Here is a 17,408-nt window from a genome sequence, read left to right as displayed (position 1 = left end):
TTTCATTATATTATCCAACTAGCAACACTAAAATCTCTTTATTTTTTCACATTAATCTAGATTTAATTAAAAAATAATTAGAAACTAAAATAATTTAATTTCAACAGCTAAATAGTTAATTTAATTTAATTTAATTTAATTTATGAGTTGTTTTAATATAAGGTGAAAGGTTTTTGGATTTGCCAAACAAAACTAAAATCTATAAATTCTTTTTAGTTTCTCTTCGAGTTTTTTTAATAATATAAATTTATTCTTCAATAGATGATAATAACCGACACAGAAATTAATTATTAAAAAATATATTTAGATTTAGTGAGGATGACAGTTTGATGGAAGGTGGTGATGGAAACATGGTAATTCGAATGCAATGAATAATGAGAAGATGAAAGTACTAGCTGTCCAGGGAAAAATACACAAGTTGCCAATTCTGAAGTAGATGAAATAGAAATGATTTCGTTGAACATTTGATGCATATTTTTCTCAGAATTAGTATCTCCTTGTTTCGAATCTTTACAAACAACATAAAATCTCTTTGATTTCATATTTTTTGTTGAGTTAATTATCATTTCAAAAATAAAAAAGAAAATGCAGACACATAAAGAATTAGAAAAAATTATATATATTGTAGAACAAAGAAAATTTAATGATAGAGGAAGAGAGCAAGAAAAAAAAAAGAGTGGGTAAAATAAGAGAAAATCAGAGTAAAAGAGGTAAAAAAAAAGAAAAAAATTAAAATACAAGAGTAAAAGAGAGAGAATCAAAACATTGAGTAAATGAGAGAGGTTGAGTGATTGCAAAAGCTTCTAATCCCTTTCGCATTTCTATGTATTCAGCCTACGAAATAGCATTAACTAAGAGAGATTATTTCTTATTTTCAAATTTTAAATTTTACAATAAAACTCTAACTCTATCTCAAATTTTATTAAGAGCAGTCAAAACATTGCATATTAACACTATTACATATAATTCTATAAAAAATTTAAAATCTTACTAAATGGAACTTCTGATCTGCATCAAATTGATGTGGATAGATTTGCCGTACAATTTATTTACATTTATTTAGTATCCTATATAATAATTATGAAATTTGCTTTAAATGACATAAATTCTATATTTGTTTTAAGTGTAAAATTCAATCCAATTTAATATTATAAGCTATATATATTATATTGTAATTTAAATATTTTTTTGTAAGAAAATAGTTAAAATGAAAGAGATAGAAATAGAAAAATAAATAAATATTGAATTAAATATATTTTATCATAACGGAAAAACTTATAAATCTAGAATTTGTCTATTAATTTTATCAAGCTTAATAAAATTTGGTTAATTATAAACACTCTTATAAATCTAATAAAATGAAATTCAAAAAGAAATACATTTATATGAAGCACACTAAATTGGACTTTACAGATGCATTTCCACTACATAAACATGTAAGGTACTTGATGCAATGGACACGTGTAATTCCATTTTCACTGTTTACATCAATTGAAAAAATCTATTTAATTTTTATCTAGATTTTGAAGCATGTGAAATTATGCTCATCGCCAAATTCTAGCCTATTAATAAATTTTCGGTCCAATAGCCAGAAGTAACCTATTAATACATAATAAATAAAGATGCAATAAACTGAAAAAGCAACTACATAGTCTTTTAGAAAATTGTAACATATTATTGTGAAGTGAAAAATAAAAATATATATGGAGAAAAAGATAGTATAAATGTTGAAGTATATATTCTAAAAAAAGTATATTTTGTGATAAAAAGATTAAAAAAAGTAAAAAAGTAGAATATGAAAGTTACATATTCTAATTTATATATGTAAAATATGAATATTACACCACGAACTTATAAAATGTAGAATTGTTTAAAAAATATGTTATAAATATTTTTAAAGTCATAAATGTTTATAATAAATAAAAACCTTTTAGAGAACTGCTCTGATAATAGAATATTAATTTTTAGTTTAATAATTGTTAGTTATTATTTTTTTCAATAAATTTAAATTTTGATATTAAATTAATTATTTATTTATATGTTGTATAATTATTATTATTATTATTATTATTATTATTATTATTATTATTTCGATTACAAAATTAAGTTGGTAGTTACAATTTAATAAAATTTAAAATTTAATATTAATTTATAATATTTTAAAAATAAAAATAAATTAATTATTTTTTAATTTTTTAAAATTTTATTAGTCTAATAATATAAATATTTAAAATATTTATTAATTATTTTAGTATTACATAATTTAATACTATAATTGATGTTATTATTTTTAGGATTAAAAATTTATATTATTAAAAATTAATTTATTATTAAATATAATATTAAATATTATTTTTTAAAATTAAAATTATTATTTAATTAAAAAATTAATTTATTAATTACTAATTAATAAATACTAAAATATAATAAATATGCTATTTTTTAAAATTAGCACAAATATACCAAACAAATTTTAAACTCTAAAAATTAATATATATATATATACACTCCATGTCTACTATTTGAAGACTAAAGCGCTGGACATTATTTATCCATCACTTTCAACGGTTAACATTTTTTTTTCTTTTTCTTTTCTTGTAAAGTTAAATATTTTTAATAATTATATCTTCATATTTTACTTTTTTAATAAAGTTAATTATTACTTTCTTTTGTTAGATTTTTTATTAGTCTGCTATTATTTTTACTTAAATTATTAATTTTATCTTTATAAATAAAGATGTTTTAATATTTTTGAAATTTAATATTTATTTTTAATTAAAATATAATTTAAAATAAAAAAATATTAAAATTAATCACAAGAAAAGATCTATTAATAAATTTAAATAAAACTTAAAAATGTTAAGATATTTAATTTATTATGAATAATTAAATATATTATTCTTATTTAAACTTAATGTCTATTAATATTAGGGATATATTAGTATTGATGGGGATGCTATAATAAAGAACATTTAATATATAATGAACAGCATTAATTGTTGTTTGCCTATGGACATTTATAATGTACTTTACGTCCAAGATGCATGTGTCTGAAAGAAGCTGTAGCACGATTTTAATGGGAAGAGGCCTTTGTGGGGCGGCGCAGCCGTGTATGTGGGTGAAAATCGTAAGTGGCGACTGGCTCGAGACATTATTCATGATGCCCAATTTATTTTTTACGACAACAACATTTATAAAGGTCCAATTATAATTCTTTTTAACTTTAGATTCATCACTCCTGCTACTTAATTTTTTAAATTTCTAATTTGTATAATAATTTTTTTATCACAGAAATGAATTTACAGACTTTATTAATATATTCTCCGTTTCTGCCTGTGGGCTAAGAAGAAGATACAAATACTCCACAAAGAATAAAGAAATCTTGCCAACAAACGCAGTTTTCTTTCTTTCTTTTTGTGAGAAGAACAAAGCCATCCTTACCTGCGAACAAATCCACAAAAAAGGGAAAACATCTTCAGACAAGAAAAGCTTATGTCATACTCAATTTAGCAAAGAGATAGAGACGACACTGGACATTCATTTATTCTTCCTACTAAATGGTGACATTGAAATGGAAGGAAGTTCCCTTAAAAAAAAAATAATAAATAATAATAATAATAATGGGAAAAGAAAAACCTCAAAAGGGATTAATTAAAACTTAAATTAATTAAAAAATAAATAAATTTTTATTATTAGAATATTTTTAATAATATGCAGAATCTTTTTTTTTTCAGGACTTCATCGCATTTTTTATATTAAAAAGTATAACTTTATAATAAAAAATATAAATATTTTAATATAAAAGTAAAGTATTTTATTTAAATTCAATTAATTTTTATATTTATTATTTATTTTATAGTTATTATTTAAGTATTAACAATTTTAATTTTTAATTTTTATTAATAAAATAATAAAAATTAATTAAACCAAATATTTCATGAAACTTATAATATATTCTATTAAATATAAAATAAAAAATTTTAATATCTTAAATTTTAATATAATTTAATAAATATCTTAATTTGTATTCTTTGTAATATTTAACAGATATTTGGCATAGTTGTTTAGTTTCTAATAATTATATCAAAGTATTAGTTGGTAGCTGTTAGGATGTCCAACAATACAAGTTTACAAAAGTTTTAGTTTGAAACTTGTCACCATTTATTCTTAGTTTAAAAATGAATAAACTTATTTAATCTTTTATTATTTACTCAATCTTATTTATCACTCTTTTATCTTAATTTATATTAATTTTTATTTAAATATTTTATAAATAAAATAACTACAAATTAATTAGGAGTAAGATAGAGAGTATTATTGAAATACAAACGTATTTTAAGATAAATTAAAATAGAGAGTTTATAATTGAGCATTTAATAGATGTTATCTTAAAATAGAGAGTTTATAATTGAGCATTTAATAGAAAGACATCTAGAGAGTATTTTTGGTGATGCTTTTAATTTAATAGTAATATTTAAACACTTTTAATATTTGATTTTACTTAAAAAGACACTGAATTTTATTTTTATAATTTTAAAATACCTAATAACCAATACACGTGAACATATTAGATAAAGTTATATGTCAAAAAGTATATAAAGGCTAGTTTGGCTAAGTTGTTGCTGGTAATTGATAGCATGTAGTTGTTGCTGTTAGTTGGTAGCTAATAACTAATAGCTGACTGATAATTATGTTTAGTAAAATCATCTATAGCAGATGTTTATTTATATGTTTAATGATCAATATAGATATCAATTTAATTATTTCTTTTATTAAAATGTTACATTTCTTTATTTTTAAATTTTTTTTACCAAAAAAAAAAATATTTCATTTCAACATTCAATTAGTGTATTTATTGAGCAACTCCAAAATCAACACTTTTAATATTCCAAAAAAAATTAAAATATTTTATTGCTCATCTAATTTTGACAGTTTGAATATACTTCAGTATTTTGGTTGTTATGTCTTCCATACACCTCATATTGATATGAGACATTTTCTATGTGAAACTAGATTCCTAGGGATATAGATCTCAAGAAAGGCATATTAAAGTTCCTCTTGTAGAAATAATACCACTAATTCTAACTGATCTCGTCTGTTGCATTCCAATCTGACAGCTTGAGCATAATTCACTCAAAAATCCGAAACTCCATTTTTTTAGCTCCACAAATTATTCTAATTTTTGTTCCTAAAAGTAGACTCATGTAACTATCCGTTCATATATGGCTTGCCCTTATAAAATTTCCCAAGTAGTAAAGTTTATTCTTCAAACTTCAGTAACCGATTTTATTCAATGGAGATCATCCATGTTCACATGAGTTTCTTGACTCCACCACATGCTCTTTGTGTTGCCCTTATATGTTCTATCACTCTTCCCATCTTTATTACTTCATGATTTTATTTTGATGTTTATATTGACTTAAGTATTCAAGTCTTTGACTTTTGAATTCATCTTCACACTTATGCCTTCATCTTGATTTATATGCATCAATGATAATTAAAGATTACGTATTAAGGACAACAATGCTAAAAAAGATTGTTAATAGTAATAATATTTTGCATCATCAAAATCACATATGAAATCTTGGGGTCAATATAACATAAACTAAATAATTAGAGTATATATATTACATATTCCCTATTGATAATAATTTGTATATCAAATATAAATATAATAACTATCACAACATATATAAAAGTAGACATCGTGAAAATAGAGCCGACCGACTCTGGTTCTAGCTTAATCAAACCAATTCTTAGAAAATAAAAGATTAATTAAAATGAATTTCTTTACCAGTTGGAATAAGAACTAATAGTTTCAGTTCTAGCTAAGGGTAAATCGATCTTGACTGACTTCTGATTTTGAGCCGATTCTAGTATGTTTTGAACCATTTCGATTCCCAACTTATGAATTCTTAATTTGAATATTGAAAACTAATTTAGATAATGTGAGAATGTATAAAATATAATATTAACCTAAGGTGCAATTAATCTCTATTTTTTATTCTAACAACCAAATTGATTATCACTAATACTATGACTGAGTGTCTATGTGAAAGAGCATCAAAGAAACCAAGCCTATCCTAAACATTGTTTAGCCTTGAAGCAAGTCTTGTAAAAAGACCTCAAAAGCGCAAGGGCGCTTTTCATATGATTAGAAGTTTACAAGGTGTTGAAAAGTCCACCTGACAGAAGGCCAATCGTCTCGTGACACCTGACAGTCAAAGTGTCAAAGCTCCAAGAAGTGTGAGGGCACTTCTCTTTAGGTCTTGGGACAAACTCTAGCAAAAGATAGCGCGACAAGAAGCGTGACGACGCTTCTAGGAGTGGTCAAGGCAAGCGCGATGGCAGTTTTTACAATTAATGTGATGTCAGTGCCCGTTGAAACATCAGCCAACCTATCAGTGCCACGTGGCTGGAGCCGTTGGGGCTCCGATGTCTCTATTCAAAAAGCGCGGGGGCACTTTTCATGACTTTAGGTAATTTTTGCTAAGTCATCAAATCTTGCATTTAAAAAGTTTTGGCTTCATTATAACGTCTCCAAGGGTTGGTATGTATATCAATACCCATCTTAAAGACTCTACAACTAAGTGTATGAGTGATATACCAAAACTCTTGCAAATTCATTTCTCAACTTTGTACACTCATATTCTTTCTTTGTAAAGTGTATTAAGTTGAAACCTTTGATTAACTAAAACTTAAAAGAGTTGTTGTGTGAGTCTAGGTATTAAAAACAAGAAATTAGTTGTTGATGTCAAGATTGAAGAAAAGAAGAAAGATGTGTATATATCATTACGTATTACATGTTAGTTATATACATAGAGAGCTAACAACTATATAAGAAAAACCTAGCTATCTGTGTATCTATACAAGGAATAACCGATACAAGGAAATATATAATAAGAGGAATTAGCTAAGTGACAGCTAATGGTTTGACCCGATTATTATTCTCTTATTGACATCCCTCCTCAAATTGATGATAGTTATCAACAAGCATCAATTTGCTGGTAAGATATGCATGGCGAGCTGAAGACATAGGCTTAGTGAATATATCAGCAACTTAATCATGAGAAGAAACATGGACAAGATGTAGAATTTTATCATGAACCAATTTACGAATGTAGTGGCAATCCACCTCAATATGCTTAGTCCTTTCATGTTGTACTGAATTTGTTGCAGTGTTGATAGCACTAGTATTGTCTCTAAAAAGAGTGATAGGTTGTGAGCAAGGAACACCTAGTTCTGCAATGAGTCGTTGAAGCCATACAATCTCTGAACTAACGGAAGACATTGAGTGATACTTAGCTTCTGTTGGTGATTTAGACACCCGCGCCTCCTTCTTACACTTCTAAGAAATGGGAGAAGCACCCAAAAATACACACTAGCCTGTTGTGGAACGCCGAGTATCAACACATCCGGCATAATCAGCATCGACATATACTATCAAAGTTGGAGAATTATTTGAAGAAAAAAATAAGCCACGGTCACAAGTACCCTTAATATAGCGAAGAATACAATGAACAACTGAGAGATGATGCCGACGAGGTTGAGAAACAAATTGACTTACAACCTGTACAACAAAGGAGATATCAGGCCGTGTGATAGTGAGATAAATAAGACTGCCTTCTAACCGGTGGTACAAAGTAGGATCCGAGATAAGTGCTCCATCTTCATGTGTCAATTTCAAATTTTACTCCATGGGGGTGGAGCAAACTTTGTTATCAGTTAAATTGGCTATTTTCAGCAAGTCATCAATGTATTTGCATTGAGTAAGAAGAATGCCACTAGAAGAGTAAGATACTTCGAGGCCAAGAAAATAAGTGAGAACGCCGAGATCTTTCATATGAAAAGAATCATGGAGATACTTCTTGAAATTTATAATTCCTTGTTCATCACTACCCGTAATGACCATGTCATCTACATAAATAACTAATATCACAACACCAATATGAGAGTAATGAGTAAACAAAGATGGATCATTAGGACTCTGCTGAAAACCAACTGCACAAATGGTAGAATAAATTTTCTCAAACCAAGCCCAAGGTGCTTGCTTCAGACCATATAGAGATTTTCTGATTTTACAAATCAGATTACGATCAGCAAGAGAGTATCCAAGAGGACACCTCATATAAACTGTCTCTTTCAAGTCTCTATGGAGGAAAGAATTTTTCACATCTAATTGATACAATGGCCATTGTTTATAGGATGCAATAGCTAGAAGGGTGTGAACAGTCGTCATTTTAGCAACAGGATCAAATGTTTCGTCATAGTCAATCCATATTCCTATTTATAGCCTTGGGCCACCAAATGAGCTTTATACTATTAATGTGATGTCAATAAAAGAAGAATCATCGGGTCAAACCATTAGCTGTCACTTAGCTAATTCCTCTTATTATGTATTTTCTTGTATTGGTTACTCCTTGTATAGATACACAGATAGCTAGGTTTTCCTTATATAGCTGTTAGCTCTCTATGTATATAACTAACATGTAATACGTAATGATATACACACATCTTTCTTCTTTTTGAGATCCATCAAGAATGGTAGAAAGTCCCTTTCCTTCAATAAAAATCTGAAACTGAAATTCCCAAAGAGCATAATTTTTGACATTAAATTTGACAGAGATGGATTCACTCTTGGTTGCATCTATATCGAATCCTCTAAAGAATATTTGAAAAAGAAATTCTCAAAAGAATTTATAAAATAGCTGTAGCAAAGAAACAAATTTAATAATTTTCTCAACCTAGCTCTGATACCATGTCAAGATTGTAGAGAAGAAGAAAGATATGTGTATATCATTACGTATTACACGTTAGTTATATACATAGAGAGCTAACAACTATATAAGGAAAATCTAGCTATCTGTGTATCTATACAAGGAATAACCAATACAAGGAAATACATAATAAGAGGAATTAGCTAAGTGACAGCTAATGGTTTGACCCGATGATTCTTCTCTTATTGACAGTTGAGTAACCATTAATACTTATGGGTTAAGAGACTTAAAGAGAGTTTGATACACTAAGGGAATAGGTTTAGCGTGACCCTTGAAAATACCAAGTTGTAGGGTAAACTTGTAAAATCCAAAGGTTATAACCTTAGTGATTCTATTAAAACCTGAAGTGTGATCTTGAGGAGTGGATGTAGGGAGGTTTGTTCCCGAAGTATTATAATCTTTGGTGTTATATTCTCTAATCCTTAATCTCCTTATTTTTACCTCAATCTCTTGTGTTTTACCTAAAGCCTTTTATTTCCGTATTTTTAAGATCACTAATTTAATCCCACTTCTTGGTTCCAAGAGACAACATATAAAAAGAAATAAAAGTTATATTTAAACTCTAATTTTATAACAATATAAAATATGTAAAAAAATATAATTGATTATTTATTATTAGTTAAATTTCAGTAATATAAAATAAAATAGAATTGAAATATTCAAGCATAGAGAGAAAAAAAGAAAAAGTTAATGTGATTTATAAAAAACTTAAATGGCTTCAAAGCTTCTCATTTTCTTCTTTAAGGCCATTTCTAGGTAGAAATTATAAAATTATTTAATATTTAGACTGTTTTCTATAATTAATAAAAGAATTATTAAAAATAAAGAAATTAAAAGGTATAAATAAATGTAAATTTTAGATTAAAATGAGTAAAAGCAACTGAAAAAGTAATTAAACTATAGAAAAAAAACACAAAATTCATTCATGAACTTATATAAGTAAATAAAGAAAATTAAAAATAAAAAGGAAATATTATCAAATAGATAATGAAGTTTAGATCAAGATTTTGCAATATAGCAAGAAATACCATATAAAAATAAGATAAAATTAATTAATTAATTAAAATAATAATAAATAAGTACATATAAAAATTAAAATTTTAAAAATTATTACTATTACAGTTATAGATTAAAGAAGAAAATAATTATTTTTATTAATTAATATCCTAAAATAGTCATCTTCATTCGAGTCACAATCTAAATCAATTGTTGCTGAGCTGGTGCTGGAAGAGGAAGATGAAGCTTTAGAATTTCCTTTTGAAGAGGCGATCTCTGACAATTGTTTGATCAATTGTAAGAAATCTTCTTCTGTTTGAGCCGCCGCTAGCTTTGGAATAATGAAAGACTTCTCTGCCAGGAAGGTAGTTTGTTCTTTGGGAGCTGGCAAGAAGCTATTTTTTGTAAGAAAACTTTGTACCATCTTTGGAGATAGTTTTTCTTGGTAGTTGAATTTATCCCACCATTTAACTTTGAACCTTCGGGCAAGGATGATTTCTCCATCTGCTGCTTGATTGAGATGGAAATACCACACACATACCAATAGGAGGAAGAAGTTTTAACAAAGTAGAAGTAAGGGAGAAAAATGTCTTTCTATTTTGTTGGGTTTGTAGTGAGCTTTGAAAAGATTAAACAAAGGAAGAACTTATGATATTATGATTTCTGGAACGTTGCCATAATAATTCCACCATTGTTTAAACCAATATGAGATTTTGAAAGTTTGGATTGTGCTTGTATCGAAGTAGAAAAGCCAAGAATGGCTCTGTCCTTCATTTTGTAAAAGAAAGGTATTAAACCAAGCTTGTTGGTAATCTCAATAGTTAAAAGTTGTACTTAGGCTTGAAGGGTAGGTGTTTTGGAGGGAAGTTGGAAAAGATCTTGACGAGTGTAAATCTATTCCCCAATCAGAAGTATGAAGAATTCTTTGGAAGATGCATGAGGAATATGCTGGGTCTTTGTGGTCTTTATGCCTTTTGAAGTGTTTGAATTTTGCAGAACCAATTACCTCTAGGATAGATTGGTAATAAGATTGGGGTTTTGTTTTATTCCAGGGTTTAAAGTACCATCCTGGAGGAAAAACTTTTGAAACTAATTTTAAGGGGCTTTCTGTACAGATTCCTTCCTCAATAGTTAAAATACTTTAAAAGTTTTGCTTTTCTACGTATTCATTGGTTTGAAAAGTTTTGTTTGAGATAAAATTATTTCTTGTGAGTTAGGCTTTGAAATACTTTGAGAGTTTTGAGATAAATTTTAAGGAAAAATTACTATCTCAGATTTTGAAACAGAGATAGAGAGTATACCTTTACCTTTGTTTGAAAAGGAGGATGACTTTGGAGAAGTTTCTGGTTGGACTTCAGCCACAGGTACTTTCTTTGAATATTCTTCGACCATCTTTAAAAACTCGGGAGTTTGCTATGCAAGCCACTCCTGAATTTGGAATTGCTTTTAGGCTGGATCTTCTTTGCTTTTGTCTATTTCTTCCTGGATGATCTCAATCCAGGTTCTGATAGGCTTTGAAGATGAGGGAAAAATCTTCTTTTTTGGGCTTTGACCAGCTTTTGTATTTGCTATTGGCTTTTCGTCTTTATCTTTTGCTCTCGATTTTCTCGGTATTGTCCCTCCTGTTTTTGAAGGAAATCTCTGGTTAGAAAGTCTGGTATTGAATTCGAATCTCCTCTTATGTATTCGATTTCAAAATAAAAAACGGAAAGAATGGCTTGCTATCTGCAAAAATATGTTTTGAAGCTATATTTTGAACATCTTTTTGCAATACTGCTTTTGCGGATTTACAATCAATCCTTAAAAGAAATTTTTGATTTAAAAAGTCATTTTAAAATTTTAAAATGCATAATACTATTGAAATAATTTCTTTTTTGATAGTTGAATAAGTTTTTTGAGTATCATTCTAGTGTGCATAAGTAAACTGGACAATGCATTATTTTTTGTTGTGAATTTATTTGAGAATTCCACCATAACCTAAATTTGATGCATCAGTTTCAACAATTTTGAACGTAGATGGATTAGCTAGATGTAAATATGGAATTTCAGAAACTTATTTTTTAATGCATTGGACAATCTTTGTATACTCATCAGTCCATGCAGGGGGATTTTTCTTTAATCTATCATGGATGGGTTTAGCTAAACAGTTTAAATTTGGATAAAAATCCATGACATAATTTAAACTGCCAAAGAACTTTTGTAATTGAGTTTTTTCTAAAATTTTATCTGAAAATTTTGAAGTAAAAGCTAGAGGTCTTTCAATTGGGGTGATAGTTCCCTGGGAGATGTAGTGTCCAAGAAATCTAATTTTCGTTTGAAATAAAGATACCTTGGATTTTGAAACAACTAAACCATTTTCCTTAACAACATAGAAAAATATCTCTAAATGTTTGAAATGTTGCTCTAGAGAATTTGAAAAGATTAATACGTCATCGATGTATACAATGCAAAACTTTGAATAAGGATTAAAAATATCATTCATAATTTTTTAGAATTCAGAAGGAGCATTTTTTAATCCACAAGGCATCACATTCCATTCGTACTGGCCAAATGAAACTGTAAATGCAGTTTTGTACCGATCTTTAGGATGAATCTGGATTTGCCAAAATCCTGATTTCATATCAAACTTTGAAAAAATAAAAGCAAAGTGAAGCTTTTGAAGAAGATCTTTTTTGTTTGGAATATGGTATCTAATCCACTTTAGAGCTTTATTCAAAGGTTTGTAGTTAATTACCAGTCTAGATGTTCCCCTTTCTATTTCACTATTTTTGTTGACATAGAAGGCTACACATAACCAGGGGGATCTGGATTTGGTAATTAAACCCTTTTGTTCTAAATCTTTTATTTCTATTCTACAATGTCTTTCAAGAGTTTCATTCATTTGGATAGGCCTAGCTTTGGTAGGAATTTATTTTTCACTAAAATCTTTTTCATATGGTAAATCCACCATATGTTGTTTTCTGTTCCAGAAAGTATTAGGAAGATCATAACAAACTTCTTTTTCGATTTTATTTTGCAAATTAGAAATTCTTCTTTAGACAAAATCATTTTGTAATTGGCTTTGGATTCTTTTTAAACTCATATCTTGTTTTAGATGAAAAAGTTGAGTTTGTTTTCTTTTAATTAAAGCATCTATCTCAAAATTATAAATTGAGTGAGTTTTTATAAGATTGAAATTTCTTTTCTTGGGTTTTTTAAAAAAAGGGAAAATAATTTTTGAATCTTTAGCTTTAAAAATGATACCAGCAATAGTTACTTTGAAAGGAGTAATTAAATTGATAAAAGGGGTTCCCAAAATAACAGTTTGCTGTAAATCCTTTATAAGAATAAAAATATTTTTTAAAGCAATATTATTGTTTAGAATTGCAGCTTCAGTTTTTTCCACAATTCTGATCTTTGAATTATTAGCAGAGGTGAGTCTTTCTTTTATTTCTTGATGATATCTTTTAGGAACCAGCTCATAATTGATACAGTTGAGGTCTGCTCCTGTATCAAACAAAGCTATAGTTTCTATTTGGAAATCATCAGGGAAAATGACTTTTATTTGAATTAGATATTTTCTTGAGGTTATTTCTTTTAAAACATTAATAAAGTTTTCTGGGACGCTTTCAGAAACCTCAAGATTTTGAAATTCATTTTCTTCTTCAGAATCAGAATCACTATTTTGTTTAAGAATCAAGCTTTGGAGCAAAATATAATCATTTTGTTATTTTTCTTTTAATTCTTTGAGTTATGTTTTAATAGTTTTAATTTCTTTTTGGAGTTCTTAGATAGTAGGGAGAGGATTCTTTAGCTTTTTCCCTTTTTCCAAGATCATAGTAAGATCATAGGTGTTCTTACTTGAAGATGCAATGAGGGTTTCAGTTTTTAGAATTTCTTTCAAAACTTGTTTTTGAATTTGAGGGTCATTAATATGCTTGATGGCTTCAAGAAGAGCTTCTTGTTACCTGGTGAGCATATTAATATTTTTTGGAATATCATCTAATTCCGATTCAGAATATTCGGATGATGTTTTAATTTCATCAATTTGAAACTCTTCCTCGTCTTTTGAAAATTCTAATTCAGAGCTATCAACTAGAAGAGCTGAAATTTTACTTAAAATTTCTTCTTCTATTTGGACCTCATGAAGTTTTTTAGAAAACTTGCAATACTTTGAAGTGTGTCCCTTTCTCCCACATTTCTAGCAAGTAATTTTGCTAAAATCTTTTTTAGAATTTTATTTTAGAAATTTCGAAGAGGATGGTCTTTTGTAGAAATTCTCTCTATTTTTTTTGGCACTTTTCTATTTTTAAAAAAATGTTTTTTCTTAAAAGGTTTAGAAAAGTCTTCTTTACATTTTCCTTTGCAGGTGGGGGAAGCTACCTAGCTCCTGTCTAGTCTTTTTCATTTTCCATTTGAGTTGTCTTTGAAGTTTAAGGTCATGGCAAATTCTTAATCCTTCCTTCTGAGTAAGGCTAACTAATTCGCCATAAGTGTAGAAATCATAAGGGATCTGGCCATTATGAGCTTCTTTGATGGTATTCCTAACCCTTTCACCTAGTATCTTAGGTAAACCAGCTATAAGAATTTTTCTTTCCAGAAAGGTTGGTTTGAATCTTCCCTAAGCATGACTCTGGTCAGGAAAGTGTCTTTATAAGCTTAGAAATTGCTAAGTTTTTTACAGGTTAGATTGCTGAGGAGCTCAGCATTCTTATCTTTTAGAAGAGATGGGTCTCCTATGAAATGGAGGGAAATCGTCAGAATTAAGATTGACACAGCATCCTCAATAGGATTTCCTAGCTCATTTAAGATGGGGGTCCCTTCTATGGTGGTTTGGATGGCACCTAGGATTTGGAGCTGCTGTGTTTGGGGGGGTGAGATGGTAATTCCACCATCCTTTAAGCTGGCATGAAAATCCAGCTATAAGGAGCTCAGCTATACCTCTATCGGAGGTACCGCTTTGTGTTTTATAGGCATTAGCTGCCATGGTCATTTGTTGTAAGAGACCAAGAATGTTGTACTCCGACATTCCATCTATGTTTCATTCATAGACGGAGGAAGCATTGAACCTAGATTGGGTGAGGATATTATTTCTATTTTCTATACCTAAATCCAGGGCAGTATTCCTAGAAGTATGCCAAGTCAATCTAGGGGCTTGCCATCCTAATCTGTTGATATTGGAGGATTTTTTAGTGACACTTTCAAGCTCTGAATCATTGGATTCATTGCTTTGGGCTTGATCTATAGTACTGATATTTCTATTGCTTTGAGGAGTATCATGTTTTAGGTTATTGGAAGACTCGGAAGTGGCTAATTTGCTAAGTTATTCCCTGACTGCTCTAGCAAACTCAGTTTGCTTATGAAATTGGTCTTGACTAGGCTTTGAGGTCTGGTAGGGTTTGAAGACTGGGTTTTTGAGCTTTTCTATTTAACTTATCTCTCTTGGATGACCAGTGTTGGGGATCAGAGAGGTCAAAACTGTAGGAGGTTTTTGAATTTGGCTTTCTATCCTAACAAGCTGTTTTTCTATTGTGTTAATAAAGGTGTTTGAGAAATTGTTCTACTGAACAATATTTTTGATATTTTTCTCAAGCTCTTCTCCTACTAATTTGTAAGGTGCCGCTTCGATTTCGTTCTCTCCATAAGAAATGGTTATTTTCCTAAGAGGAGGATGTTCAGACTGGATGGTTTGGTTTTCTCCGAACTTCCATTCTGGAGCCTTGTTCCTTACAGTAATAGGACTAATGAGTTTTTCTTTGAAAGGATAAAAGATACTATTTTCTTTGCAATAAATCTGAAACCAATTAAAAATTTTGATTTGGATTCTGTTTTGTACGCAAAATTGGTAGTATCCTTCTTGGATACTTTCTTTTTCTTGTAGAAAATGTTTAAAAAACTAAAATTTTTTGGAATAGTTTTTCTTTGAATAGAAATCTTCATGTAAAAGCTTTTTATTGATTTGAAAATCTTTTAAAATCATGTTGATTTCTGCTTCTAGATTTTGGGTTATTGCAGATGGTGATGGTAAAGAGAGGGTAGAGACAGTCTCTATATCATCATCCTTCTTTGGTTCATTGTAAACAGGTTTAGGGACATTGCTTTGGTATTCAACATTTTGTAATATGGTGTTTGAGCTTGGTATATTAGATGTTGAAAATCTTGATTGTGTTTGCGATGAAGTTGGTTCTTTGTAAGGGACATAAATAATAGAAGGTATATTTGATACCCTTCCAATATCTATGGTCGAGATTGAAGAATTATCATCAAAAAATCTAGAAGAAGTTGATTTCCTGTTGAATGTAAGCTTGACTTTCCCATTTGGAAACTGGGTTATGTTTCTGAGATTGGTATTTGGTTTTGTCTGCTTTGGTGATTCAGGTTGGGTTATTCCTTCAAGGATCCATTCATCTGGAAGAGTGATATCTTTCCATTGAATAGTTTTTGGAATGGTTGCATTGGATTTAGAAAGATCTGTTTGGAGGAATAAGGTTTATCCTTTTGGTGAGTGAAGTTTATGTTTCGAACCAAAAGCAGAAATCATGGTTTTGTAATGTATTTTGAAAATCAATGCTATCGGAATAGATCCTTCAAGCATTTTGTAATTATGTGTTTTTATTTGGAGAACAATGCTCTTTAAAATATTTTTGTCATTTAAATATTGAAAAACAATTGAAAGAAATTGGTCCTTTATTAAGGCTTGACTCAACAGTACCTAATAAAGAATCATAGAAATTTGTAAACCTAGCATCTCTAAGAACTGCTAAAGTGGAAGTATCTAAACCTTCTCTGGTAAGGGGTTTTATTCCTACCTGGACAAGGCCTATGTAGATGTATTTATAGTCTTTTTCTTTATGTTTCTGGAGGGTTTTTGGATTCATAAAATAGATTTCTTCAAAAGGCTTTGAAATTTGGATATCTCTTTCTTCAGTTTTGATAGTAAAATCAGTTTTGAAGATAGAAAACTTTGAAAACTCATAAATTTACTTCTTTTGAATTTTGGGTATTTCCCAATCATCAATATGCTTTGTAAAATCTTCAATAGTGAATTCCTCACTATTTACTAATCCTTTAGATCTTGAAGACTCAGAGGTAGAAGAGTTTGAAAAAGAAGAAGATCTACAAAAAAGAGTTTCTAAATTCATTTTAAAATAAATCAAAATAACTTTCTAAACAAACGTGAACCAAGCCACCAGATTTACTGCCCTTAAATCAGACGGGATTTACTACTATGCATAAATGAACAAGTTTGTTTAACAGAGATATGATGCTGTTTAAAATTAGATTTCTTGGACACTACATCTCCCGGGGAACTATCACCCCAATTGAAAGATCTCTAGCTTTTACTTCAAAATTTCCAGATAAAATTTTGGAAAAAAAAACTCAATTACAAAGGTTCATTGGTAGTTTAAATTATGTCATGAATTTTTATCCAAATTTAAACTGTTTAGCTCAACCCCTCCATGATAGATTAAAGAAAAATCCCCCTGTATGGACTGATGAGCATACAAAGATTGTCCAAAGCATTAAAATACAGGTTTCTGAAATTCCATGTTTACATCTAGCTGATCCATCTGCATTCAAAATTGTTGAAACTGATGCATCAAATTTAGGTTATGGTGGAATTCTCAAACAAATTCATAACAAAAAAGAATGTAT

The sequence above is a fragment of the Ricinus communis genome, chromosome 10 (assembly GCF_019578655.1).
Source record: "Ricinus communis isolate WT05 ecotype wild-type chromosome 10, ASM1957865v1, whole genome shotgun sequence".
Lineage (NCBI taxonomy): Eukaryota > Viridiplantae > Streptophyta > Magnoliopsida > Malpighiales > Euphorbiaceae > Ricinus > Ricinus communis.
Note: the sequence above shows the minus strand (reverse complement) of the source record.